Source organism: Thalassophryne amazonica, chromosome 18, assembly GCF_902500255.1.
Source record: "Thalassophryne amazonica chromosome 18, fThaAma1.1, whole genome shotgun sequence".
Taxonomy (NCBI): Eukaryota; Metazoa; Chordata; class Actinopteri; order Batrachoidiformes; family Batrachoididae; genus Thalassophryne; species Thalassophryne amazonica.
The window spans coordinates 48,349,354-48,376,645 of NC_047120.1; the positions used below are offsets into that span (position 1 = coordinate 48,349,354).

At 45.2% G+C, this 27,292-nt stretch overlaps 1 protein-coding gene and 2 long non-coding RNA genes across 3 annotated transcripts in view; 2 read left to right on the top strand and 1 right to left on the bottom strand.

The window, feature by feature from the left end:
- The window catches only part of nrg3b (neuregulin 3b), a 613,393-nt gene that overhangs the window by 292,008 nt on the left and 294,093 nt on the right, over nucleotides 1-27,292 (top strand).
- LOC117530199 lies at nucleotides 763-12,937 on the bottom strand. The gene is made up of 3 exons (XR_004566226.1): nucleotides 12,852-12,937; nucleotides 3,963-3,967; nucleotides 763-773 (listed from the first exon to the last, which is right to left on the bottom strand). It is a non-coding gene; the product is annotated as an uncharacterized LOC117530199 (long non-coding RNA).
- LOC117530194 lies at nucleotides 9,660-18,343 on the top strand. Its single transcript, XR_004566221.1, has 3 exons — nucleotides 9,660-9,672; nucleotides 14,385-14,387; nucleotides 18,235-18,343. It is a non-coding gene; the product is annotated as an uncharacterized LOC117530194 (long non-coding RNA).

A 27,292-nucleotide genomic window follows, 5' to 3' on the forward strand; every position in this document is an offset into this window, starting at 1 on the left:
GGGGGGTGTCTGAATATTTAGATGCCATTTACTGCATTTTGGTTCATATTTTACCACAAGATACACCACAGACAAAACATACTTTATAACCTGTTTGTTTTTTTTAACTTGTGTTGCTCAATCTTGAATGCAGTGCAAGTAACAGAGAACATTTGAAATGTCAGTGGATAAAAATGAACACCCTTGCTACACCTTGATGAGTCATGGTCTGGTACAAACATACTTTAAAACCTTTTTTTGTTGTTGTTGTTTACTTGTGTTGTACAATCTTGAGTGCGATGCTGTGACATTCTGATGACAAGTAACAGAGAACATTTGAAATGTCTTTGGCTAAAAAAATGAACACGCTTGCTACACTTTGCTGAGTCATGGTCTGGTACAAACATACTTTATAACCTGTTTTTGTTGTTGTTTTTTACTTGTGTTGTACAATTTTGAATGTGATGCTGTGACATTCTAATGACAAGTAACAGAACATTTGAAATGTCAGTGACTAAAAAATGAGCACCCTTGCTACACCTTGCTGAGTCATGGTCTGGTACAAACATACTTTATAACCTGTTTTTGTTGTTGTTGTTTACTTGTGTTTGTACTATCTTGAGTGCGATGCTATGACATTCTGATGACAAGTAACAGAGAACATTTTAAATGTCAGTGACTAAAAATGATTCTCCCACTCTGCTCAGGATATACACATTGCCAAGGTCAGAAGAATAGAAATCAGTCGTATTACTTTGTCACTGTATATAGCCTCCTGGCCCATATTCTGAATTCTTAGATGAATTTGGTGCATTCATCTCTAACTTGTCAACTAGTGTAGATAACATTCTGATCATTGGGACTTTAACATTCATATAAATAAGCCTTCTGATCCCCTCTGCAAATCATTTATGGAAATTATGGATGCATTAGGATTTCGGCAATGCATTTGGGATTCGACGCACATTAGTGGAATACCCTGGATCTGGTTCTCGCACATGGTATTGCTGTCACAAATATTGACATCATGCCTCTTACATCAGTGGTGTCTGCTCACCACTGATTATTAAGTTTACAGTTTCACTGCCGTTTTTTAGTGGAACAACAACCTTATATATCATTACGGCGATGCATCAACTCCTCAACTAAGACTGAACTCGAAGCTAGACTGCTGATGTCTTAGCTTCACATTTGACAAATACCCAGTCAGTAGACAGACTTGTGGATAGTTTAAACTCAGTGCTCAAAACTACACTCGACATGATTGCACCACCTGTGTTTAAACCGCACTCCCCAAATCATAGTCACCTTGGTTCAATGATTATCTGCGTGACCTCAAGCATAAAGCAAGAGGTCTAGAACGGAAATGGTGTCATTCAAAATTAGAAGTATTTCACCTTGCATGGTGTGATGCTATCTTAGACTATAAGCATGCATTATTGGCTACAAAGTGGACCAAAGCGGAGGTTTTGCTGATTTGATCAGCAAAAACATGTTGGGAAAGTGTAGGAACACGGACCCACAACAGGGGGCGCAAATGAACGGACAATGGAGTAAGTCAAAATAACAACGCTTTACTGTTGTGAATGTGCACAACGAATACAACCAATCACAGCAATGGACAACAGTCAATTCACAAAAGTGTCATGTGGGCAGGCTCGAAGATAGGAGACGCCTCTCCCAGGTAAGACCGGAACCACACGGCTTCCTCCGCCACAGGACCCCGGGAATACTGGAGCCGCCAAGTCCCGAACTCCCAGGTGGCCACTGCCTCCGCGTGTCGGACCTGGTACTGCTGGCGAGGAGCAAAGAACAGTTAGATGGGGGCGCGTATGCACCCAGGACTCCGAACAGCAGGAAAGGTACCTCCACCTCTCGTTGGAACAGTAATCCAAAAAAAACTAGCTCAATCCAAAAGATGCACTCTATTTGCTTTGATACGTTACCTCTCTGGTAGAAACGATATCTCGGCAAATGAGGTGGAGATGCCGTCCTGCTGATATACCTCCGTAGTGATTGGGATCAGCTGTCTCCGGTGATGGGTGACAGCTGTCATCCTGGCTGCTCCTGTAAGGCGGCAGCGCCCTCCGGTGCCTGGAGCCCGCACTCCAGGCAGGGCGCCCTCTAGTGGTGGTGGGCCAGCAGTACCTCCTCTTCAGCGGCCCACACAACAGGACCCCCCCCTCAACGGGCGCCTCCTGGCGCACGACCGGGTTTGTCAAGGTGGCGACGGTAGAAGTCGGCCAGGAGGGCCGGGTCCAGGATGAAGCCCTTCTTCACACAGGAGCGTTCTTCGGGGCCGTACCCCTCCCAGTCCACCAGATACTGAAAACCCGGCCCATTCGTCGGCCGTCGAGGAGCCGGCGCACGGTCCAAGCCGGCTCTCCGTCGATGGTCCGGGCAGGAGGTGGCGCCGGACCCGGAGTGCAGAGGGGTGAGGTTGTGATGGGGTTTAATCCTTGACACATGGAATACTGGGTGAATCCGCAGTGAGGCCGGAAGCCGGAGCCTCACTGCGGCGGGATTGATGACCTTGAGTATTTTGTAGGGCCGATGTATCGTTCTTGCAGTTTCGGGGAGTCCACTTGAAGGGGAATGTCTTTGGTGGACAACCAGACCTCCTGCCCTGGACGATACGTGGGAGCCGGGGCCCGCCGCCGGGCTGCATGGTTCTTCGCCCTCGTCCGGGCCTTCAACAAAGCAGAACGGGCGGCACGCCACACCCGACGGCACTTCCGTAGGTGGGCCTGGACCGAGGGCACACCGACCTCCCCCTCAACCACCGGAAACAACGGGGGTTGATACCCCAAACACACCTCAAAGGGGGAGAGGCCGGTGGCGGACGACACTTGACTGTTGTGCGCGTACTCGATCCAGGCCAGGTGGGTACTCCAGGCCGTCGGGTGCGCGGCTGTCACACAGCGCAAGGTTTGCTCCATCTCCTGGTTTGCCCGTTCTGCTTGTCCGTTGGTCTGGGGGTGGTACCCGGATGAGAGACTGACCGTGGCCCCCAGTTCCCGGCAAAAGCTCCTCCAAACCTGCGAGGAGAACTGGGGACCGCGATCGGAGACGATGTCTGATGGTATCCCATGCAGACGGACGACGTGGTGGACTAGGAGGTCCGCTGTCTCCTGGGCCGTTGGGAGCTTCGGGAGGGCCACGATGTGGGCCGCCTTGGAGAATCGGTCCACTATCGTGAGGACGACGGTGTTTCCCTGGGACGGCGGGAGACCCGTGACAAAATCCAGGCCGATGTGGGACCAGGGGCGATGAGGCACGGGCAGCGGCTGTAGCAATCCCGGTGTCTTACGGTGATCCGCCTTGCCCCTGGCACAGGTGGTACAGGCCTGGATGTAACCCCGGACGTCGGCCTCCAGGGACGCCCACCAGAAGCGCTGCTGGACGACTGCCACGGTTCTTCGCACCCCAGGGTGACAGGAGAGTTTAGAACCGTGACAGAAGTCCAGAACTGCAGCCCTGGCTTCTGGTGGGACGTAGAGTTTGTTCTTCGGTCCGGTTCCGGGGTCCGGGTCTCGTGTCAGGGCCTCCCGGACGGTTTTCTCCACGTCCCAGGTGAGGGCGGCCACGATAGCGGACTCCGGGATGATGGGTTCCGGGGGATCCGACGGCTCCGTTTTGACCTCATCTTCGTGTACCCGGGACAAGGCATCCGGTCTTTGGTTTTTGGTCCCGGGACGGTAGGTGATCCGGAAGTCAAAACGGCCGAAGAACAGTGACCAGCGGGCTTGCCTGGGGTTCAGTCGCTTGGCGGTCCTGATATACTCCAGGTTCCGGTGGTCAGTGAAAACCGTGAATGGCACGGACGTTCCCTCCAACAGATGTCTCCACTCCTCAAGAGCCTCTTTCACCGCAAGGAGCTCTCGATTGCCGACGTCATAGTTCCGTTCGGCTGGGGTCAACCTGCGGGAAAAATAGGCACACGGGTGAAGGACCTTATCGGTCTTCCCGCTCTGGGACAGCACGGCTCCTATCCCTGAGTCCGAGGCGTCCACTTCAACCACTAACTGGCGACTAGGATCGGGCTGCACCAGAACGGGTGCAGACGAGAAGCGCCGTTTCAACTCCTTAAACGCGGCATCGCACCGATCCGACCAGGTGAAGGGAACTTTTGGTGAGGTCAGGGCTGTCAGGGGGCTAACTACCTGACTGTAGCCCTTAATGAACCTCCTGTAGAAATTAGCAAAGCCTAGGAACTGTTGCAACTTCCTACGGCTTGTTGGTTGGGGCCAGTCTCTCACCGCCGCAACCTTGGCCGGATCAGGAGCGACGGAGTTGGAGGAGATGATGAACCCCAGGAAGGACAAAGAAGTGCGGTGGAACTCACACTTCTCGCCCTTCACAAACAGCCGGTTCTCTAACAACCGCTGCAGGACCTGACGTACATGCCGGACATGAGTCTCAGGATCCGGAGAAAAGATGAGTATATCGTCTAGATATACGAAGACGAACCGGTGCAGGAAGTCCCGCAATACGTCGTTAACCAAGGCTTGGAACGTCGCGGGGACGTTTGTGAGGCCGAACGGCATGACCAGGTACTCAAAGTGACCTAAGAGGGTGTTGAATGCCGTCTTCCACTCGTCTCCCTTCCGGATCCGAACCAGATGATACGCGTTTCTAAGATCAAGCTTGGTAAAAATCTTGGCTCCATGCAGGGGCATGAACACCGAATCCAACAGGGGTAACGGGTATCGGTTGCGAACCGTGATTTCGTTCAGCCCCCTATAATCGATGCATGGACGAAGTCCGCCATCTTTTTTACCCACGAAAAAGAAACCTGCGCCCATCGGGGAGGTGGAATTTCGGATCAACCCGGCAGCTAACGAGTCCCGGATGTAGGTCTCCATTGATTCGCGCTCAGGCCGTGAGAGGTTGTACAGTCTACTGGACGGGAACCCACTGCCTGGAACCAAATCGATGGCACAATCGTACGGACGGTGGGGGGGGAGTGTGAGCGCCAGATCCTTGCTGAACACGTCGACAAGGTCGTGGTACTCCACCGGCACCGTCCCCAGATTGGGCGGGACTCTGACCTCCTCCTTAGCTTGGGAGCCGGGAGGAACCGAGGAACCTAGACACACCCGATGGCAGGTCTCGCTCCACTGAACCACTACCCCAGACGGCCAATCAATCCGGGGATTGTGCTTCAACATCCAGGGAAAGCCTAAAACCACACGGGAAGTGGCCTGAGTCACAAAAAACTCGATCACCTCCCGGTGGTTTCCTGACACCACCAGCGTTACAGGTGGTGTCTTATGTGTGATCAGAGGGAGCAGGGAGCCATCTAGTGCTCGAACCTGCACAGGCGAGGTAAGCGCCACCAGAGGGAGCCCTATCTCCCTGGCCCATCTGCAGTCCAACAGATTCCCCTCAGAGCCCGTGTCCACCAGTGCTGGGGCCTTCAGGGTTAAATCCTCATACAGGATCGTGACTGGGAGTCGTGTAGCAATGTGGGTGTGTCCCACGTGAATGTCTCGGCCCACCCCTAGCCCAGTCTCTAGGGGCGGGCGTTGGTGTTGTAACCGCTCGGGGCAGTCTCTCACATGGTGCTCTAGTGCACCACAAACAAAACAAGCTCCATGGGCCCGTCTCCTCTGTGCAGCTGGTGCCCTAAATGTTGCCCTACTCGTGTCCATAGCTTCGTCAGTAGGGGGAGCTGTGGCCCCACGGAGCGCAGGGGCCGTGGAGCGTGGGGAAGGCGGAGCGCGGTCGGAACCGGAAGGGAGAGGGACGGCGCGTGCCTGGCCACGCCCTTCGTCTCATTCCCGCCGACGTTCTTCTAACCGGTTGTCCAACCGTATGACAAGATCAATAAGCCCGTCTAAATCCCGCGGTTCGTCCTTAGCCACCAGGTGCTCCTTGAGAACCAAAGACAGTCCGTTTACAAAGGCGGCGCGGAGGGCAGCGTTATTCCAGCCGGATCTCGCAGCCACGATGCGGAAGTCGACTGCATAAACAGCTGCGCTCCGGCGCCCCTGTCTCATTGACAGTAGCACGGTTGAAGCGGTTCTCCTCTATTAGGGTGATCGAACACGGTTCTGAGCCCCCTCACAAACCCATCGTATGTCAGAAGGAGCTGTGAATTCTGCTCCCAGAGCGCTGTAGCCCAAGCGCGTGCCTCACTGCGAAGCAGGTTTATGACATAAGCTACTTTACTAGCATCGGTCGCGTACATAACGGGACGCTGTGCGAAGACGAGCGAACACTGCATCAGAAAATCCGCGCACGTCTCCACACAGCCTCCGTACGGCTCTGGAGGGCTTATGTATGCTTCCGGGGAAGGAGGGAGAGGTCGTTGAACAACCAGTGGAACGTCAACGTTACGCACAGGATCTACGGGAGGGAGAGCCGCAGCGGTGCCCGGAGAGCCGCAGCGGTGCCCGGAGGGCGCGCTTCCACCTGCGCGGCGAGAGCCTCCACCCTGCGGTTCAGGAGGACGTTCTGCTCGGTCATGAAATACAACCGAGTCGTGAAAGCGGTGAGGATCCGCTGCAACTCACCGATTACCCCTCCCGCGGACGCCTGCGCGTCCTGTTCTTCCATTGGCCGTTCAACAGCCGGTTGACGCCCCTCGGGATCCATGACGCTGGCCGAGATATCCTGTTGGGAAAGTGTAGGAACACGGACCCACAACAGGGGGCGCAAATGAACGGACAATGGAGTAAGTCAAAATAACAACGCTTTACTGTTGTGAATGTGCACAACGAATACAACCAATCACAGCAATGGACAACAGTCAATTCACAAAAGTGTCGTGTGGGCAGGCTCGAAGATAGGAGACGCCTCTCCAAGGTAAGACCGGAACCACACGGCTTCCTCCGCCACAGGACCCCGGGAATACTGGAGCCGCCAAGTCCCGAACTCCCAGGTGGCCACTGCCTCCGCGTGTCGGACCTGGTACTGCTGGCGAGGAGCAAAGAACAGTTAGATGGGGGCGCGTATGCACCCAGGACTCCGAACAGCAGGAAAGGTACCTCCACCTCTCGTTGGAACAGTAATCCAAAAAAAACTAGCTCAATCCAAAAGATGCACTCTATTTGCTTTGATACGTTACCTCTCTGGTAGAAACGATATCTCGGCAAATGAGGTGGAGATGCCGTCCTGCTGATATACCTCCGTAGTGATTGGGATCAGCTGTCTCCGGTGATGGGTGACAGCTGTCATCCTGGCTGCTCCTGTAAGGCGGCAGCGCCCTCCGGTGCCTGGAGCCCGCACTCCAGGCAGGGCGCCCTCTAGTGGTGGTGGGCCAGCAGTACCTCCTCTTCAGCGGCCCACACAACAAAACAAGCATAACTCAAAGTTCTTGTTCGACATGGTGGCAACACTTATGCACGGACAACCACCTGTAGTTCGCTCTCCTTTTACAGCACAAGATTTCCTGGATTACTTTGGAAAGAAAATAGAAGACATCAGGTTAAACATACTCCAGCATGCCGTAACCCAGCCACTACACCCTGCTATTGAGGTGGGCGCCACTACTGAGGTATTACCTAGATTTACAGAATTTGATAGTATCTCACTAGGCATGCTGACAAAACTTGTAATGTCAACAAAAAGCACAACCTGTTTATTTGATCCTATACCAAAAAAACTGTTTAAGGACCTGTGGCCCACTCTTGGTCCGACTATGCTGGAAATTATTAAACTTTCTTTAACTTCTGGATCTGTTCCTAAATTTTTCAAATCTGCAGTGATTAAACCATTAATTAAAAAACCTAATCTTGACCCTAGTGTATTGACAAACTATCGGCCAATATCAAATCTATCATTTTTCTCTAAAATTCTGGAAAAAGTAGTGTCACGGCAGCTCGTAGACTATCTTACTGAGAATAATCTCCTTGAGCCACTGCAGTCTGCTTTTAGAAAATATCATTCCACAGAGATGGCTCTCACTAAAGTGGTGAATGATCTTCTGCTTACAGTGGATTTGGACACCACTACGGTTCTGTTGCTGTTAGATCTCAGTGCTGCATTTGATACAGCATTCTATAATTCTACTTGATAGACTGGAAAATCATTTTGGGATTACTGGGAGTGCTCTTGCATGGCTGATGTCATACTTGACCAGTCGTTCTCACTGTGTTTTGTACAGTAGCACTACCTCTAACCTTAGTGACATGAAATTTGGGGTTCCACAGGGGTCTGTCTTAGGCCCCCTGCTTTTCTCTCTTTATATAGCACCCCTTGAGCACATATTGCAGCGTTTTGGAATTACCTTTCACTGCTATGCAGATGATACTCAGTTATATATGCCGATAACTGCTGGTAATCTCGTTCACATAAAATCCTTAGAAGATTGCCTTGCACCAGTGAGAAGTTGGATGTCTAGAAACATCCTACTTTTAAACTCTGATAAGACTGAAATGATGGTTCTTGGTCCAGTAAAACATCAGCATCAATTTGACCAGTTAATGCTCAGCCTTGGCTCGTGTGTCATACATCACACTGACAAAGTGAGAAACCTTGGGGTAATTTTTGACCCTTCATTGTCCTTTGGCCTCCACATTAGAAATATTACTAGGACTGCTTTCTTCCACCTGTGAAATATAGCGAAGATTCGTCCCATCCTGTCTATGGCTGATGCTGAGACCCCGATCCATGCATTTATCTCTTCTAGATTGGACTACTGCAATGTTCTATTTTCTGGTTTACCGCAGTCTAGCATTAGGGGTCTCCAATTGGTTCAAAATGCTGCAGCCAGACTTTTGACATGAAGCAGAAAGTACAAACACATTACACCCATTTTGGCATCCCTTCACTGGCTTCCTGTCCCATTGAGATCAGATTTTAAGGTTCTGCTACTAACCTATAAAATTATTCATGGACTGGCACCTCCCTACCTAGCTGACCTAATTAAACCTTACCGGCCTGGGCTTTACGTTCTCAGGGTGCAGGACCACTTTGTGTCCCTAGGGTGAATAAGAAGTCTGCGGGTCACAGAGCTTTCTCTTATCATGCCCCTGTTCTGTGGAATGATCTCCCTGCGTCAATAAAACAGTCAGATTCTGTGGAGATTTTCAAGTCCAGACTTAAAACGCACTTATTTTCCCTTTCATATGGCTAGCATACTGGTACAGTTTTGTTTTACGCTTTTTACTCTTTTAATTCATTTATTAGTAATTGGAGCGGGCTGCGGCCGCAACTTTACCTAAATTCTGGGTCTTTTAGTGAAGTTTAGGGCTAGTGGCCGGCGATCACCTTAGTATTTCTTCTGTTTTTCTTGTTTAATGCTGGCAAATTATACAGTATTTTTTGTCTTTCTGATGCCTGATTCTGTTTTTTCTCTCTGTTTAAGGTGCTGCTCCATCCGGAGATGGGAGTTGTATTTGTGTTGGCGACCCTCCTGTCCTGTGTGCCAATAGCATTTCTTGTATATTCATCCGTGAATTGTTCTGTGAAATGTTCTGTAATTTGTGTCAGTAGCATGGCCCAAGCAGAGGGTCACCCCTTTGAGTCTGGTCTGCTTGAGGTTTCTTCCTCAGAGGCAGTTTTTCCTTACCACTGTTACTCTGGGGGTTGGTAAGGTTAGACCTTACCTGTGTGAAGCGCTTTGAGGCAACTCTGTTGTGATTTGGCGCTATATAAATGAAAATACATTGAAATTGAAAAAAAATTGAAAATTTGAAATGTCTGGCTAAAAAAATGAACACCCTTGCTACACTTTGCTGTGTCATGGTCTGGTACAAACATACTTTATAACCTGTTGTTGTTGTTTACTTGTGTTGTACAATCTTGAATGTGATGCTGTGACATTCTGATGACAAGTAACAGACAACATTTGAAATGTCAGTGGCTAAAAAAGTGAACACCCTTCCTACACTTTGCTGAGTCATGGTTTGGTACAAATGCATCTAGCTGAGTCACGTATTGCTGAATATAGGTTTCAGAAACAGCATTCGGCATGGATTTTTATTCTTTTTGTCTGTGAAAATATGAACGAAGCCACAAAGTGGGATCTGCCCGTGCACACACTACTGTGCACGGGTACAGTAACAATAATAGCAGTTTTTGGGAAAAGATCTGTCACGCACACAAGACAAAGAAAAATGTAATTACTTGAATCTGTAATTTCTTCATCGGTCTATCTCAGTCATATTTTTCATAATGTGGAAAGGAAAAGGTAAATTTGAGTAAGGGATCACTGGGCATCTGTTCTTGTGTACAATATGAGACGGCGAGAATCGACTATTAATCCTCACTGCTGAAACGGAATTTAAAGAGGGATGCGCCTCCTTTCTGTCACAGTGCCGCTTCAGAAAACACGACAGGCTCCGATCACTTAAAGCGGCTGTGACAGATGGCATTGTCGGAGACGCCGTGTTGTCCATACTCACTGTACTGCATAGTGCTTTCAATATGGCTCTGTCAAAAGGCAGCGGTGCATGATGGGTAAGCAATCAGCGGGCTCTCGGAGGACTTTCTCTTTACGTAGTACGGCCCTCTTTGATGTGTGCTGCAGTAAACACAGGCAGTTCTCTCCCAACCACAGTCTCCGGAGAGAAGCAGCTCAGCAAAAGAACACTAATGAGCACGTTAGAAGGAAGCCGTACACGGAAAGTGAAGCAGTTGTAAATGGGATTGTCTTTTGCATCGTCTGTGCAGAGGACGCTCTGTCTCTGAGAGCGCACATGCGCTCCACTGCTGGCATGTACGGTGTTCAAGTGCAACTGCAGGTATAGGTCTTCATACAGCTAAAAACTTTTCACACTCACTTTTTCCCAACTGCAAATCTTCTGTTTTATCTAACAGTATGTAGGTATGAGTCAGTAAGAATGTAGTTATTTAAAAATAATATACGCACCAGCAATTTAAAAGTACGTTTTTAATTTTTGCTTCCATTTTCCTTGACTTGAAGTAAATTATCTGACTTTTTTATGCACAAAAAAGGTTTATTTCTCTCAAATTTTGTTCAAAAGTGTGTTTAAATCTGTGTTAATGAGCTCTTCACCTTTACAAAGTTAATCCATCCACCTGGCAGATCATGATGCTGATTAAGCTGCATGATTATTGCACTGGGGGCTTGTCAGAATAAAAGCTCACGCTAAAAATGTGGATTTGATCTTGAAAAGTACATGTGAAGATCAGGTGTAAGAAGCTTGATGTGATGGTCCTGGGCCGGTGTGGTTATAAGCAGTGGTGGGCATAGCAAACCAAAAAGTTAGCTTCGATAACCATTAATCCAATAACTGAAAAGTTATCTTTTATAACACTAAACCGATAAACTGCTAAAAAAAAATGTATCTTTATTACAGATAACCGATAACATTTAGTATTAATTCGGATGCAACAACATCAGATTACTGTCGGCTTCTGATAAAACTTTCACTTTTCACTGCTGGGTAAATTCAAGCATCACAAACGCATAAGAATGCATGAAAACTGAATGAATTAAAAATTAAAACCCCAAACACTGTCATCATCTTTCAAAAGCAGTAAAACACAGTATTAGAAGTCACAGTTTATCTCGGTATTAGATACACCGTCATTTACGAACTAAAAGCTGCTGGTTTTTTTCACACACTTTAAACCCTGCGGCTTAAACAACCGAAATACGTCCATTAATGCATTGATTGGCAGAATAAAATACATACAAATTCATACCTGTTAGTTTCAGTGGGATTCATCTGAATAAATAATCCACATAAAGCTTCCTTTTAAAAAAAAAAAAAATCCAAAACGTCTAAATGGTGACGGAATGTACCTCTGTACACAGCTGCGCCATGAGAGCTCCTCTCCCCCACAGAGTTTTAGCCATTAAATTATACAATCAGCCACAAAGAAATAAAATAATGTTAAAATGACTCCGTTTTGTTTTTGTGTTGAGCAGACGACTCACTGTAAAGTCCAAAGTAAACCTGAACTACACTACCCACAATGCTCCCTGTGTCCACCGGCCAATGACTTTGCAGGAGAATGAAGGTCCAAATCAAACAGGTCCTGCTGCTTCCTGTTTTACTATTTGTCTCCTTCTTATGAGCCAAGAACTGTACAAATTTTAAAAACAATTTTTCAAAAATGCAAGAAGCTTTGCTTCATACAGGCTTTACATCAGTGAGGAAGGAGGCCTAAATTAAACCAAAACTGACGTAAAAGAAAGGCTCGAACTGGCCTGTTCATCAACTGCAAACCTTTATCTCAACTTTTAGCGTTGATTTGGGATTAATGAAATCATACTTGGCTGACGGCATACTCGTCGAGTGCATTCTGCATGGGGAGCGAAGACGGATCTGATGCCTCCAACTCTCTCAATTCATTGGTTGTGTACCTGAGGTTCTGTTGGACCTCTGGGAAAATCTTAAATTCCTGGGTGTTAATTTGGGAATGTTGTCTCAAAGTTGTAAAGTCTGAATTGTCTTAAGATGTTGTTATTTTTATGAAATTGATTATAAAGTTGTTTGTAGTACCTTGAGTCTTTTAGTGATGACTCCTACTGAGGAACCTGATTTGTGGAGATCCAAAACTTTGCTCCAGATGCCTTATCTTAATCCTTAAAAAAAGAAAGAAAAAAAATTCCTCTTGCTCTAAGTAAGGCATTGGTTCAAGAGGCATGCTTTTAAGTAAAGCCAGAGGATCACCAATAATGCCAATTAGTCTCTGTCATTTTAAATAAATCAATTTTACAAAATTTTCCATGCTGTTTAGAAAAACAATACACTTGTACATAATCCTTTGACCCACTGAAAATTTGACATGAAGTAGACATTCAATTTGACTTAACAGATATTGAAATATTGTAACATTAAATGTGACACATTGGTCAGAATGGAATATGGGTATGCAAAATGCAGTGTTATGTAAATGCATCCATTATAGCAGTGTCGTGTGAAAGCATTGATGAGCACTTGTTCAAGCACGATTAAAGGTGTACGGCCTCTGGGTTTTTTAAGATTTAAGTCATAAAAATAATTTTCTTTGGCACTACTATAATTTTATTCTGTAGCATTTAAATAGGGGATTCATAATATCCATCCATCCATCCATCCACCCATTTTCTTCCGCTTATCCTACGTCGGGTCACAGGGGCAGCAGCTCAAGCAAAGCTGCCCAGACCTCCCGATCCACACACACCTCCCCCAGCTCCTCTGGGGGAACCCCGAGGTGTTCCCAAGCCAGCTGAGAGACCTAGTCCTTCCAGCATGATCTGGGTCTTCCCCGGGGCCTCCTCCCGATGGGACGTGCCCGGAACACCTCTCCAGCGAGGCGTCCAGGGGGCATCTGGAAAAGATGCCCGAGCCACCTCAGCTGGCTCCTTTCGACATAGAGGAGCAGCGGCTCAACTGCGAGCTCCTCCCGAGTGACAGAGCTCCTCACCCTATCTCTAAGGGAGCACCCAGCCACCCTGCGATCTCGTTCTTTTGGTCATGAGCCAAATCTCATGACCATAGGTGAGGGTCGGAACGTAGATCGATTGGTAAATCGAGAGCTTTGCCCCCCTGCTCAGCTCTCTCTTCACCACGATGGTCCGATACAGTGACCGTGTCACTGCAGACACTGCACCGATCCATCTATTGATCTCACGCTCCATCCGTCCCTCACTCGTGAACAAGACCCCGAGATACTTAAACTCTTCCACCTGAGGCAAGGACACCCCACCGACCTGAAGAGAGCAAGGCACCTTTTTCCCGTTGAGAACCATGTCTTCGGATTTGGAGGTGCTGATCTTCATCCCGGACGCTTCACACTCGGCTGCAAACCGCCCCAGTGCACGCTGAAGGTCCTGGTTTGACGAAGCCAACAGGACCACATGATCCGCAAACAGCAGAGATGAGATTCTGTGGTTTCCAAACCGGACCCTCTCTACACCCTGGCTGCGCATAGAAATTCTGTCCATAAAGGTAATGAACAGAACCGGTGACAAAGGGCAGCCCTGGCGGAGGCCAGTGTGCACCGGAAACAGGTTTGACTTACTACCGGCATGATATTGCCAATATGATCAACATTCACACCACCTGGAAACAATTTAGAATTTTGACCCTGGATGGGTAGAAATTGAAGTGAGCAGATGACATGACCTACATTTGGTAGCGACGTCAGATCAAGTGGGAGCTTCACCTAATTTGTGCGAGAGATGCTAGGAAGGACACAGCGATAGCCAGTCAGAAAAATTAAAGGCAGCGTGACATCAGCTGGCTGCTCGCTTGAACAAAATAAACCAAGATGGCGGAAGACGCTCCAAAACAGCTTATTTCTACATAAATCCAATATATTTCTCGTATATTTTGTAAAAGTTCAAGAAATAAACCAAATCTAAAACAGCTGTTTTTGTAAATAGATAACACCTCTGAAGTGATTTACAAGACATCTTGTTAGCATGCACACCCTGGGAACACGCTCCAACAAGTGAGTCAGGTCACAGGGAATCTCAAAACACGCGCTTCCTCCTGCAGTTTGTCTGTACGAAGGAAAAGCTAATATTCGCCGTGGAATTCCCCTCAGATAAATACTATGTTCTCCTCATTAAAATGAGCTGTATTTTTGAAACATGTTATAAAAATAAACCTACATTATAATGCCTGAATTTTGCTAGAAACTAAACCTTGTTAGTTTTGTGAAATTTGAGAGGCCGTACAGCTTCAAATTCACTCTTCACATTCTGGATCATGTCCGTAGTAAGGTGTAATAAATGTATGTTCTTACTCTGGACAGGTGGATGGACACCAGCAAGTTGTCTTAAATCTGCAAACTTTGTATACACACTCCTTTCAGCAGCTCTGCAATTAACAGCTGAAAATCAACACCGCATCTAAACTGTGAACCTGTCAGGTTGCAACTGCGACACGAAGGTGAGATTTCATGCCAACGGTAAAAACAACAAAACGTTATGAATGCAGCTTTCACTGTTTAACCATTTAAGATAATCACAGGGTTTATAGCCGTGGTGCATTATAATCCTACCTGTGTGCCAACTGGTGTAACAGCTCTGATTTAAATGCCCAATGTCAGGCATTTGCATCGGTTGGAAACTATTCTTGTTTTTAAGCACTTTCGTGCCACCGACAAACAGTTCCGGTGAGCAGCATCGTGTCTGACAGACGACATGGTCCACTTTTGGCTTACTTTGATTTGCTTTTACCATTTATAGAGGGCTTGTCTTTTTAAGCTATATTTTCTTTTTATTTATTTATTTGCTTTTGCTGTACAAAAATGATTCAGTTTGTAGTTGCCGTCTGATCATGACAATATGCTGCACTGATAATTTATAATATGTTCAGCCTCAGTAGATGAACTCACTTTGCTCTTGCTGGAGAGTCATTCATACCTAAACATATACTTCATTAATAGATGACAGAAATAGGTTCATTTCAGGATAAATGAAAGGCATCAGCTGGCTGATGCACACCCTGCCAGCGCTGCACACTGACATATAAGTGTTAGGGGTATAACAATTCACCGATATGAATCAGGTAGAAATTGATTTTAAAGTAAAAAAAAATGTGACTATGTCGATACAGGCGCCCCTGAATCAATCAAAATATACACTGCAATCTCACGTCAGTTCGTGATGGCATCACGAAAGGTGATTTAATCTATTAGGTTGTGACACCATCACGAAATGTAGTAGATTTTAGCGATAACATCACAAAACATTTCATGATGAACCCACGTTAGGGTTCGGGGGTGTTAGTCAGCAATGGGTGACTGTGTCACAAAAATCTACTACATTTTGTGAAGGTATTATGAAAAAAAAAAAAAAAAATGCATGAGACTGGGGTGAAATTTATTATGACCCAGTTGCTGGTTCGATGTTAACATTATAAATTGGATAAGCTGTTACGCTGCTGTTTCGCTGCTGTTTCTGCATCTTCAAGCTCTCATAAAAGTTCAAAGATCCTTGTGAGGCACTCGCCAGACTGGTCACAGGAATGTTAATTTAGCCTCCATGATGAAAACAAAATCAGCATGTCCGATAGCTGGAGGTGGTATAATGGGCAAAAATGTATATGTTTGAATTTTGTATTTGGTCCCAATATGTTAATACCATTATAACCGGTTGGGAGCAGAAAAGCTATGGTATGCTAAAAACAGCTGATGTCTTCTTCTAGATTTCTACTATACTCCACTTTGTGCTACTTTATGTGGTGCTGCTCCTAGTGGTGAACAGCAGGCAAGTACAGGCAGTGCCAACATGCTACAGCACAGTAGAAAAAAAATGTTCCTGGATTTTCATGAAAAATCACGGCAGTTAGTGGGACTGGGTTACGAAAAGTACATTAATCTATGGGTTTGTGATAGGGGTACGAAAATGGGGTACTTTTTGTAACAAGGGCACAAATTAATTTCGTAACGTGGGTCACAAAATGTGGGGTGAAAGGGTAGGTGGTCTGGGGGGATCATAGTTAAACTTTGGGGAGGGTAGACACTTATGCTGTGGTTATGGTTAGAGTTAAGAGAAGAGAAAGCTCATAAATAGCAAAATAAAAAAAATATCATGAAAAGCGGGCGTCACGGGGGCACGCAAAAACGTGAGGCCGGGCTGCATTTATCATGGAAAATGAATGTCCACATTAAACAACGATTGTATCGTATCCCACTGAATTGAATCCCACAGAATCAAACTGCTTGATAACAAAAAGTATCGTCCTCTGAGTGGTATTGTACTTCATGTATCTAAGTATGCATCATATCATTTTAAAAGGGAAAGATGGCCACCCCAATGAGTTGGTGTTCTGAAAGTGTTTGGACCGTGAGGTCATTTTATGACTTTGTAAAGGCTTTGTAACTACAGTTGGACCAGATGAGGGGGAACTACTTGCTGATCGGTATAAGCTTAAGATCTTCTCTCCAGCTACCTTGGTCATGGAGATATTGAGTGTACAATAAGGTATTGCTTGCATTTGATTTAATCTCCTGCCACATTGGTAGGGAGGAAATGATGGTAAATGTATTTGTTGGATTAACTTTGCTTGACGTTATCCTTTGACTAATATTCCACTACGTTTGGTTAAAATCCATCCAACTATTTTTTAGTTATTTTATTACAATAACTTGCTTGTGTAGTGGCGCACAAGGCAAAAAATTTTAGACTTTGGAATCTTTGAAGGAACTGGGTGAAACTGTTTTGGCACCAGTGACTAAATCATCTCAGTATTCCTCCCAGATAGCAAAATTTGTGATCCCTAGTGAGGAGATTCCTTAAATGTTAGCACGGGAATCGTAGATCTGGATAGCCTTTGTGCAGGCAGGAGAGTGAGAAATGTGAAAATGATTTCAAAGAGTCCAGGATGAAACATGCTCCTACTGCAGCTGCCTTGTATTAGCCCATTATCAACCATAATTTTTTACCTAATAGTTTGAATTTCGTTACGCGTGCCTCCAGGCTTACATCAAGAGTATTTGGCATTTTGTCATTTTGCTTAAAGATGAGATTACAAGTGCAGATCAGTGGATGAACAAGTTGTATATTTGTCATAATATCTTGATAATAATATTGATAATAATAATACAGCTGTAAAATAATAAAAACAAACCCAAGCTATTTCATGTTTTGTGCGGTCAACTTAATTTCATTTAATATTCATCCATTCCTGCATTTAAGGCCGGTAACACACCTCAAATAAGTTGCGACACTAAAGCATTTTCCACTTTGTAATAATGTCGTTCCTGTCCAGATATCAACCGATAAAGCACGTCGGGTGTTTTGTCCCATTGTTCCTGCAAAACACCTCTTATGGTGCGTAACGGTATGGGGTTGTCATTTCAAAATTCTCCTCACATTTTCTATTGGGGACAGGTCAGAATTGCAGCCAGGCCAGTCCAGAATCCACCCCATCTTCTTCTGCAGCTATGCTTTTGTAATGTGTGCAGAATGTGGTTTTGCATGCACATCCCTGGAAAAGATGTTTTCTTGTGTTTTAGAGCATATGTTGCTCTGAAGTCTCATTGTACATTTCTGCGTTAATGATCCCATCACAGAAGTGTAATTTACCTTTGCCAAAGGGCACTGAGACAACCCAGTACCCTGACAGACTCTGGCTTTTTGACTTGTCGCAGATAACAATCCGAATGGTCCTTTTTGGCTTTTATCTGGAGCACACAGCATTCATTTTTTCCCAAAAATATGTGTAATACTGATTTGTTTCATTGCAATACACATTTTCACTGTGTGATGGTCCAACACAAATGTGTCTGAGCCAAGAGAAGTCAATGTCATTTCTGGACAAGGTTAACCCTCTGGGATCCATGGTTAATTTCTCTGTTTTTCTATGCTTTCAGTAATTCCTCATTTAAAGTAAAAAGTGTTCTTGTAAAATGTTGCAAAATCTTGTAACCGTTAGCATGGCCCAAGCAGTGGGTCACCCCTTTAAGTCTGGTCTGCTTGAGGTTTCTTCCTCAGTATCATCAGAGGGAGTTTTTTTTTTTTTCTTATCACTGTCGCCTGTGTGCTTGCTCTAGGGGTTGGTAAAGTTAGACCTTACTTGTGTGAAGCACCTTGCTGTAATTTTGTTGTGTTTTGGTGCTATATAATCTAAATAAATAAAATAAAAGTACTTTTTAAAATGTAATGTTCATATGTTGCATATCAACAAAAGTACTGGCAACTGAAGTCAAAGTAAATGTAAATGTAAAAATCATTGTGGGATGTTTTTTATTTGCATTTTTGTTATCGTCCCAACTTTTTTCTGATATGGGGTTGTAAAAAACATAGACTTTTTTTTAGCACATTATTAAACATTTTACACTTTTTGTGATTTGCAAAGCTGGAATTGTTAAATTCTGGAATTAAACTAAAAGAAAAAGGCATGGACAATTAATTCTGATCACTTCCAGTACTTTAATTTGTATTACGTATTAGGGCAAATTACTTCAAATTAAAGTATGCACATTGAATTGAAATCTTCCTATTCACTTTGCATTATGAAGGTAATTTAGCACTGATCAGCTGTCGTTATTTTAAAATAATTTAACACAAATAGCTGTGCGCTGTTTGACGACCAGGCCTAGCATTTGGAAATGAAAGAAACTTTATGGAAGCTATATGGAACTTCAAAGCCCCAGTTACGATGACAGCAGAGATGCACAAATTCTTCCCTTTGAAGGGCCATGAATTGAATTGGAGTGAAAGGAGGGCGATGGGCCAAAAATACTAATTAAATACTAATACATGCAATACATACATCGAATTAAATGCAAGAAAGCTGACATTTTATATAAAAAATTATATTCTTAATTTGAATTAAAGTGTCAAAATAGTAAATACACCACTGTTAGTTTTCTGAACCAAACCTGGTCCATGGACCCCACATTGGGCAGCTATGGTTGAGGCCGATGGAAAAAAATGAAACCTTTTGCTTCACCTACAAAATGCTACATATGTGGTTATTTGTTTTAGAATGTAATCACGCTTGAACAAGAAGATAATAACAGTTTATTTCTCTGATGTCGCAATGTCTGTATTAATGCTCTCACTCTCACGGACTACATTCACTACATTACTCACTTCTTTTTCTGACACTGTGAAATTAATTTAAAATCCCTTCTGTAGCTGTGTGTTGGTATGAAAGAGTTGGAGGAGGTTATGTTTTCGCCCCTGTTTGTCTGTTGGTGAGCAGCCTTTAGCTCACAATTTTTCAGAATCAGAATGCCTTTTATTGTCATTATACATTGGTACAATGAGATTAGGGCCATCCAGTTGCAGTGCAATAAAATAGAATAAAAATAAAAATAGTGCAAAAAAAAAGAGATAAAAATAGTGCAAGAGTATGTATGAAAAACAAGATATAAAGAAAAATTCAACAATGTAAGGAAAATATATATACAATTGACACTAGTGCAAGGTGCGGCTAGGATATAAATATATTGCACAGAAATGTATATTGTCCATGGGTGATTGGGTTATTGCACATGGTTAGGATTGCACGAGGAGGATCAGTGCATGCAAGAGTTTAATGTGGTTATGGCTTTGGGGAAGAAACTGTTTTTCAGTCTGTCTTTGTCCTTGTGAGCCTGTAGCGCCTCCCTGAGGGCATCAGGTCAAACAGGGCAGAGCCAGGGTGAAAGCAGTCTTTGGAGATTGCTTTGGCTCTGCTGAGGCAGCGGGAGGTGTAAATGTCCAACAGAGAGGGGAGAGGGCGGCCGATGATCTTCTGTGGTGCCTTAACAACTCTCTGCATTCTCTCCCTGTCAGCAGCGGTGGAGCTGCCAAACCATACTGTGATGCAGTATGTCAGCAGGCTCTCAATGAATGAGCAGTAGAAGGCCAGCAGCAGGTCGGTGTTGAGGTTGTACTTCCTGAGGACTCTCAGGAAGTGTCGCCACTGCTGAGCCTTCTTGAGGATAGAGGAGATGTTGTTGGACCAGGAGATGCAGTCTGAGATGAGAACGCCGAGATACCTGAAGGTGTGGACCCTTTCCACATCGTCGCCATTGATGAGAAGGGGGGCAGGGTCGGTGCAGTGTTTCCTGAAGTCAGTGATGATCTCTCTGGTCTTCCTAGTGTTCAGAGTGAGAGTGTTCTCTGAGCACCAGGCTGCCAGCTGCCGGATCTCCTCTCTGTAGGCAGCCTTATCACCTCCAGAGATGAGACCGACCCCTGTGGTATCGTCTGCAAACTTGATGATAAGGTTGTTCTTGTGGGCCCGTCTGCAGTTGTAAGTGTAGAGGCAGTAGAGGAGGGGCTCAGCACGCAGCCCTGTGGAGAGCCGATGCTCAGCGTGCGGGTGGAGGAGAGGTGGGGGCCGAGTCTCACAGTCTGGGGACGGTTGGAAAGAAAGTCTTTAATCCAGGCACATGTGAGAGGGTGGAAGCCGAGAGTGTCCAGTTTTGTGGTGAGTCTGTCCGGGATTATTGTGTTGAAGGCAGAACTATAATCCACAAAGAGCATTCGGACATAGCTCTGCGGCTGCTCCAGGTGGTTTATAGCAGAGTGGAGAGCTACGGCGATGGCGTCCTCTGTGGATCTGTTTGCCCTGTATGCAAACTGGTGAGGGTCGAGGTCTGGGGGGAGGTGGTCCTTGATGTGCTGAAGAACCAGTCTCTCAAAGCACTTCATGATTACTGGAGTGAGGGCCACTGGGCGGTAATCATTCAGGCTGGTGATGGGAGACTTCTTCGGCACCGGAATTATGGTGGAGGTTTTCAGGCAGGATGGGATGACTGCTTGGTCCAGGGAGAGGTTGAAGATCCTGGTGAAGGTGAGGGCGAGCTGGTTGGCACACGCTCTGAGCACCTTGCCAGGTACTCCGTCTGGGCCAGCAGCTTTCCTGGGGTTCACTGCGAGGAGCACTCGCCTGACATCATGCTCTTTTACAGTAAGTGGAGTGGTGCGGGGACCAGGTGGTGGTGTGGGGGGGGGACAGGAGCAGGTGAGTGCAGCTGGGAAGATCCGTTCCAAGCAAAGAAGCCGTTTAGCTCCTCTGCCAGTGGTGCACTCAGGTCCGCCGTTGGAGCATCACAACCCCGGAAGTTTGTGATGTCATGTATTCCCTGCCACACCCTCCGTGCATTGTTGCTAGACAGATGGGACTCTATCTGCATCCTGTGGTCTGCCTTTGCTCTTTTTACTCCTCTCTTCAGGTCAGCTCTGGCAGCACTATACAGAGCTCTGTCACCTGATCTGAAGGCAGCATCGGGTCCTGAGGAGTGAGCGGACCTGGCTGGTCATCCAGGGTTTCTGATTTGGAAAAGCCCGGATGGTTTTTGTCATAGTCACATTCCCGATGCAGAACTGAATGTAGTCCAGAACCGTTCCCGTGTGTGTCTCCAGCTCATGATGTTCAAATAGGTCCCAGTCTGTCTGTTGGAAGCAGTCTTGGAGTATGGGGAGTGCATTGTCAGGCCAGATTGTAACAGTCTTTGTTGTGGGTTCAAGCCTGCGTCTGAGGGGGGGTGTAGGCTGGCGTGAGCAAGACGGAAAGATGGTCTGACTGTCTGAGGTGGGGGAGGGGTACGGCTTTGTATGCAAGTTTGATGTTGGAGTAAACATGATCCAGTGTGTTCTCCCCTCTTGTAGCACATTTCACGTGCTGGTAGAAGTTAGGCAGTACAGTTTTTAAGTTGGCCTTGTTAAAATCCCCTGCTAAGATGTGTACTCCGTCTGGGTGAGCCCGCTGCTGTTCGTTCACAGTGCTCAGCAGGAGAGAGAGCGCTGTGTTTACACTGGCGTCGGGTGGAATATACACAGCAGTGATAACAACAGTTAGCTCTCTCAGGAGGAAAAAAGGCCAGCACATTACAGACATGTACTCGACATCTGGGAAGCAGTGACTGTCTATGATTGTCCCATTGTTGCACCAGTTATCATGCACATAAATACAGAGCCCCCCACCTCTCTTCTTCCCGGAGTCCTTTGTCCTGTCTCCGCATAGCAGCGTGCGGCCAACTAGCTGCATGCTAGTGTCGGGTATGTCTGGGTGTAGCCAGCTTTCGGTGATAATAAGCACACAGCAGTCGTGAACATAGCGATTCCTAGCGAGTTGTAGGTCGTCCGTTTTATGCACTAGGGATCTGGCATTGGAGAGAAACAGGCTCGGGAGGAGTGGCTTGTGTGGTTGTTTGCGTAGCCTTAGCATAACACCAGACCTGTGGCCTCGCTTCTGCTTCCTCTCCCTCATCCGTCTTCGTCGCCTCCCAGATCCGATAACAATCCACGGAGAGCCCGGCGGTCTCGTTATGTTGTCTGGGATGTTGTGGGTGTGGTGAAAGTCGCTCGAAACAGATATCTGATGGAAATGTCCGATATCCAACAGCCAAATAGTGTCCAAAAATAAATAAAACTGTAGGAAAATAAAAAGAAATGAGCACTGAACGGAGAGCCGGAAAGCCGCTGCATCACCTAGGCGCGCCACCATTATAGTGTCTATCGAATAGTGTCTATTCATATATCATTATGAAATTTTTACTGAAGATTCATATCCTGATAGGCAAGAACTGATTCACTTTTCAAGGTCATAGGTCAAAGGTCAAAGTCAGGAAAAATCTTGGAAAATTGGAAACATCCCTGTCGGTAACATTGAGCGAATTTTCAAAAATTCATTCCTCTTCCAAAAAAAGATAAAATTTCTTTCATGTTTGAAAGCAATATGTAGGAAGGTATCCTTTATTGACTGACAGAGTTTGATTCCGATCTGATCCAGATTACAGATTTTATTGCCATTAGAATTTAATATTGAAAATCCCATTTGGTGTACATTTTGCATTATTTAATATTATTTTATTTAGTGCCATATCACAGCAAAGTTGCCTCAAGGTGCTTCACACAACTAAGGTCTAACCTTACGAACCCCCAGAGCAAGAACACAGGCGACAGCGGTAAGGGAAAAACTCCCTCTGAGGAAGAAACCTCAAGCAGACCTGACTCAAAGGGGTGACCCTCTGCTTGGGCCATGCTACGGACACAAATTACAAAACAATACACAAAACGAATATACAGGAAATGTTACCAGTGCACAGGACAGGAGGGTTACAGAAACAGATACCACACCCATCTCCGGATGGAGCCGCACCTCAAACAGAGAGAAAAGAAAAAAACAGAATCAGGCATCAGAAAGACAACAAATAGTGTAATTTGTCAGTATTAAGCAACAAGAAAAACAGAAGAAATACTAAGGTGATCGCCGGCCACTAGCCCTAAGCTTCTCTAAAAGACCCAGAATTTAGATAAAGTTTAGGCTGCGGCACGCTCTGTTTACTAATAAAATGAATTAAAAGAATAAAAAGCATAGTAACATATTATGTCAGTATGCTAGCCATATGAAAGGGAAAATAAGTGCGTCTTAAGTCTGGACTTGAAAGTCTCCACAGAATCTGACTGTTTTATTGATGCAAGGAGATCATTCCACAGAACAAGGGCAGGATAAGAGAAAGCTCTGTGACCCGCAGACTCTTTATTCACCCTGGAAACACAAAGTAGTCCTGCACCTTGAGAATGCAAAGCCCTGGCCGGTACATAGGGTCTAATTAGGTCAGCTAAGTAGGGAGGTGCCAGTCCGTGAAAATTTTATAAGCTAGTAGCAGAACCTTAAACTCTGATCTCACAGGGACAGGAAGCCAGTGAAGCCAAAATGGGTTATATCTTATTATATCTCATTTGTGACAATGAGGTGCAAACTGGCACTCTCAATGAATAGACTAAGTTTGATTCGCATCTGATCCGTATTGCGGATTTAACAGATATTTTATTTTAACATTGAAAACCCATTTTGATCTATATTTTGTATTATATCACCTTATGAATGGTAAATGGACTGCATTTATATAGTGCTTTTTCCATCTGCATCAGACGCTCAAGCGCTTTGCAGTTATGACTCACATTCACACAAACACACTCGCACACCGGGAGCAACTAGGGGATTAAGGACCTTGCCCAAGGGCCCTTAGTGATTTTCCGGTCAGGCTGGATTTTGAACCGAGGATCCTCTGGTCTCAAGTCCAACGCTTAACCACTCGACCATCACCTCCCCACAATGAAAAGCCACTTCTAATGGACCTCTGACGTTGAAAAATTTTCCAAGGAATTGGAAACTAGTGTTGGCGGAGGGTTGCGCTCTATGAGGGCGGTGCTCTAGTTTGAATTTTAGAATGTAACCCCATGTGAAACAGTCAGAAAATAATTTCTTTTTTTAGCACATTGCTATGTAAAAACTGTCTGTCTACCTGTTTCACTGCCTCACAAGCACAGTTGCGTCCAATGCATGGTCAATCCAGCTTTCACGAGACATCCAGCAGGTGGCAGACACATCTATGTGATATTACATAGGGAAAACAAAGTTGTTGTTTTTTTATCTTTGATTTGCATCAGCAATAAGCTGATGGACATGCATTTTACAGGCTTTAGAAAAGTCTAATAATCATTTAAAATAATTAATAAATGTGATATTGTTTTAGTGATATTATAATAATAATGATTCAGTACTGGTTTGATATAAAAGTGTTAAATTCTGTATTTTTCTAAAAAGTGGTTTTAATTGGTTTGAAAGCTTTGATCTTGCACTCATGTATTTGGGGTGAGTCCATCTGTGATCAAAAAGCAAAACACAAAAACATCACATTAAAACACTCCAGATCAGACCGTGATTCTGCTCTCTTACACTCAACAAAAATATAAACGCAACACTTTTGGTTTTGCTCCCATTTTGTATGAGATGAACTCAAAGATCTAAAGCTTTTTCCACATACACAATATCACCATTTCCCTCAAATATTGTTCACAAACCAGTCTGAATCTGTTATAGTGAGCACTTCTCCTTTGCTGAGATAATCCATCCCACCTCACAGGTGTGCCATATCAAGATGCTGATTAGACACCATGATTAGTGCACAGGTGTGCCTTAGACTGCCCACAATAAAAGGCCACTCTGAAAGGTGCAGTTTCATTTCATGGGGGGGGGTACCAGTCAGTATCTGGTGTGACCACCATTTGCCTCATGCAGTGCAACACATCTCCTTCGCATCATCCGTGAAGAGAACACCTCTCCAACGTGCCAAACACCAGTGAATGTGAGCATTTGCCCACTCAAGTCGGTTACGACGACAAACTGGAGTCAGGTCGAGACCCCGATGAGGATGACGAGCATGCAGATGAGCTTCCCTGAGACGGTTTCTGACAGTTTGTGCAGAAATTCTTTGGTTATGCAAACCGATTGTTTCAGCAGCTGTCCGAGTGGCTGGTCTCAGACGATCTTGGAGGTGAACATGCTGGATGTGGAGGTCCTGGGCTGGTGTGGTTACACGTGGTCTGCGGTTGTGAGGCTGGTTGGATGTACTGCCAAATTCTCTGAAACGCCTTTGGAGACGGCTTATGGTAGAGAAATGAACATTCAATACACGAGCAACAGCTCTGGTTGACATTCCTGCTGTCAGCATGCCAATTGCATGCTCCCTCAAATCTTGCGACATCTGTGGCATTGTGCTGTGTGATAAAACTGCACCTTTCAGAGTGGCCTTTTATTGTGGGCAGTCTAAGGCACACCTGTGCACTAATCATGGTGTCTAATCAGCATCTTGGTATGGCACACCTGTGAGGTGGGATGGATTATCTCAGCAAAGGAGAAGTGCTCACTATCACAGATTTCGACTGGTTTGTGAACAATATTTGAGGGAAATGGTGATATTGTGTATGTGGAAAAGGTTTTAGATCTTTGAGTTCATCTCATACAAAATGGGAGCAAAACCAAAAGTGTTGCGTTTATATTTTTGTTCAGTGTACATATATCTGGTAGAATTGATTGATTAGTTTGTAATCTCTGACAGCAGCATATTTAAATAGGACATTCTAGCAGTGGCATCTCCTCTTGACAGCTGCTTATTCAAAAATGCCCTAGTTGCGCTCACTAGGGCGCCAATATTTCACCATTTCTGGCCTGTCGTGGCGATGATAAAGCAGCTCATAAGAAATTGACAAGCTGTATTGCTCAGGGCCAAACATATCTGGAAAAGACTTGTTTCTTGATGTAGATCGCTAGAAGAGTAGAGGTAATCTGTAGCACTTTATAGTTGTTGTTTTTTCATGATTTTGAAATGGAATCAGTAGCAGCTGTTTGTTTTGCAGACCTTGCACAGATTGAGTGATAGCTGCCTTTATTTTGCAGAATGTAGACGAGGAGCATATGCTGAAAATATTGCATTGACTGTCACGTGCTTTGCGAGTTAAAATGATTCACTGAGCTCAGGCAGAAGTACATTATTTATATACACAACTATCTGCTGCTGTTTTTGGAGCTGGTTTTGGAGTTTTGCGGTTGGCATTTTAAAAATTTTGCAGCAGGATTGAACACAATAACAAAAACATGCTTTTCGATAGGTTTGTCATGCTGGGCTAGTCTGTTTCTCCCAGCTTCCTTGAACTCATCCCAGTTTTACAACCAGTCACACTTGATCCCTGTTTGCAATTAGTGCTGCCAACTTGGTGACTTTCTTGCTAAATCTGGTGACTTTCGAAACCCTCTTGGCGACTTACTTTCTCAAAAGCGACTATCAACAAATCTAGCTACTTTTCCTAGCGTCATTGGAGACTTTTCTGGTGTTTGGCGACTCAAAAGTGAAAGCATGTATTTATCTACTCTCTGTTCTCACCAAGCGAGAGCTGCCGTTCATGCAGCAAATGTACAGAAGGTGATCTATGTACAAATATTCCTTGATTTGCACAACCTCTTCTCTTAAAACATAAATATTGTTTTTGATTGCTAGATAGAGGGGCTTTATTGAACATGTACAAACTGTACGTAAGACAATAAGATCTGAGTAATTAATGAAGCAACTGGAAATTATAAAGAACACAGTGCTCATTTTAGCATTGTGTTATATTTTTGAGTTTGCCAACAATTTCTGAACATTTTTTTTTCTGGAAACCTGCATGTTG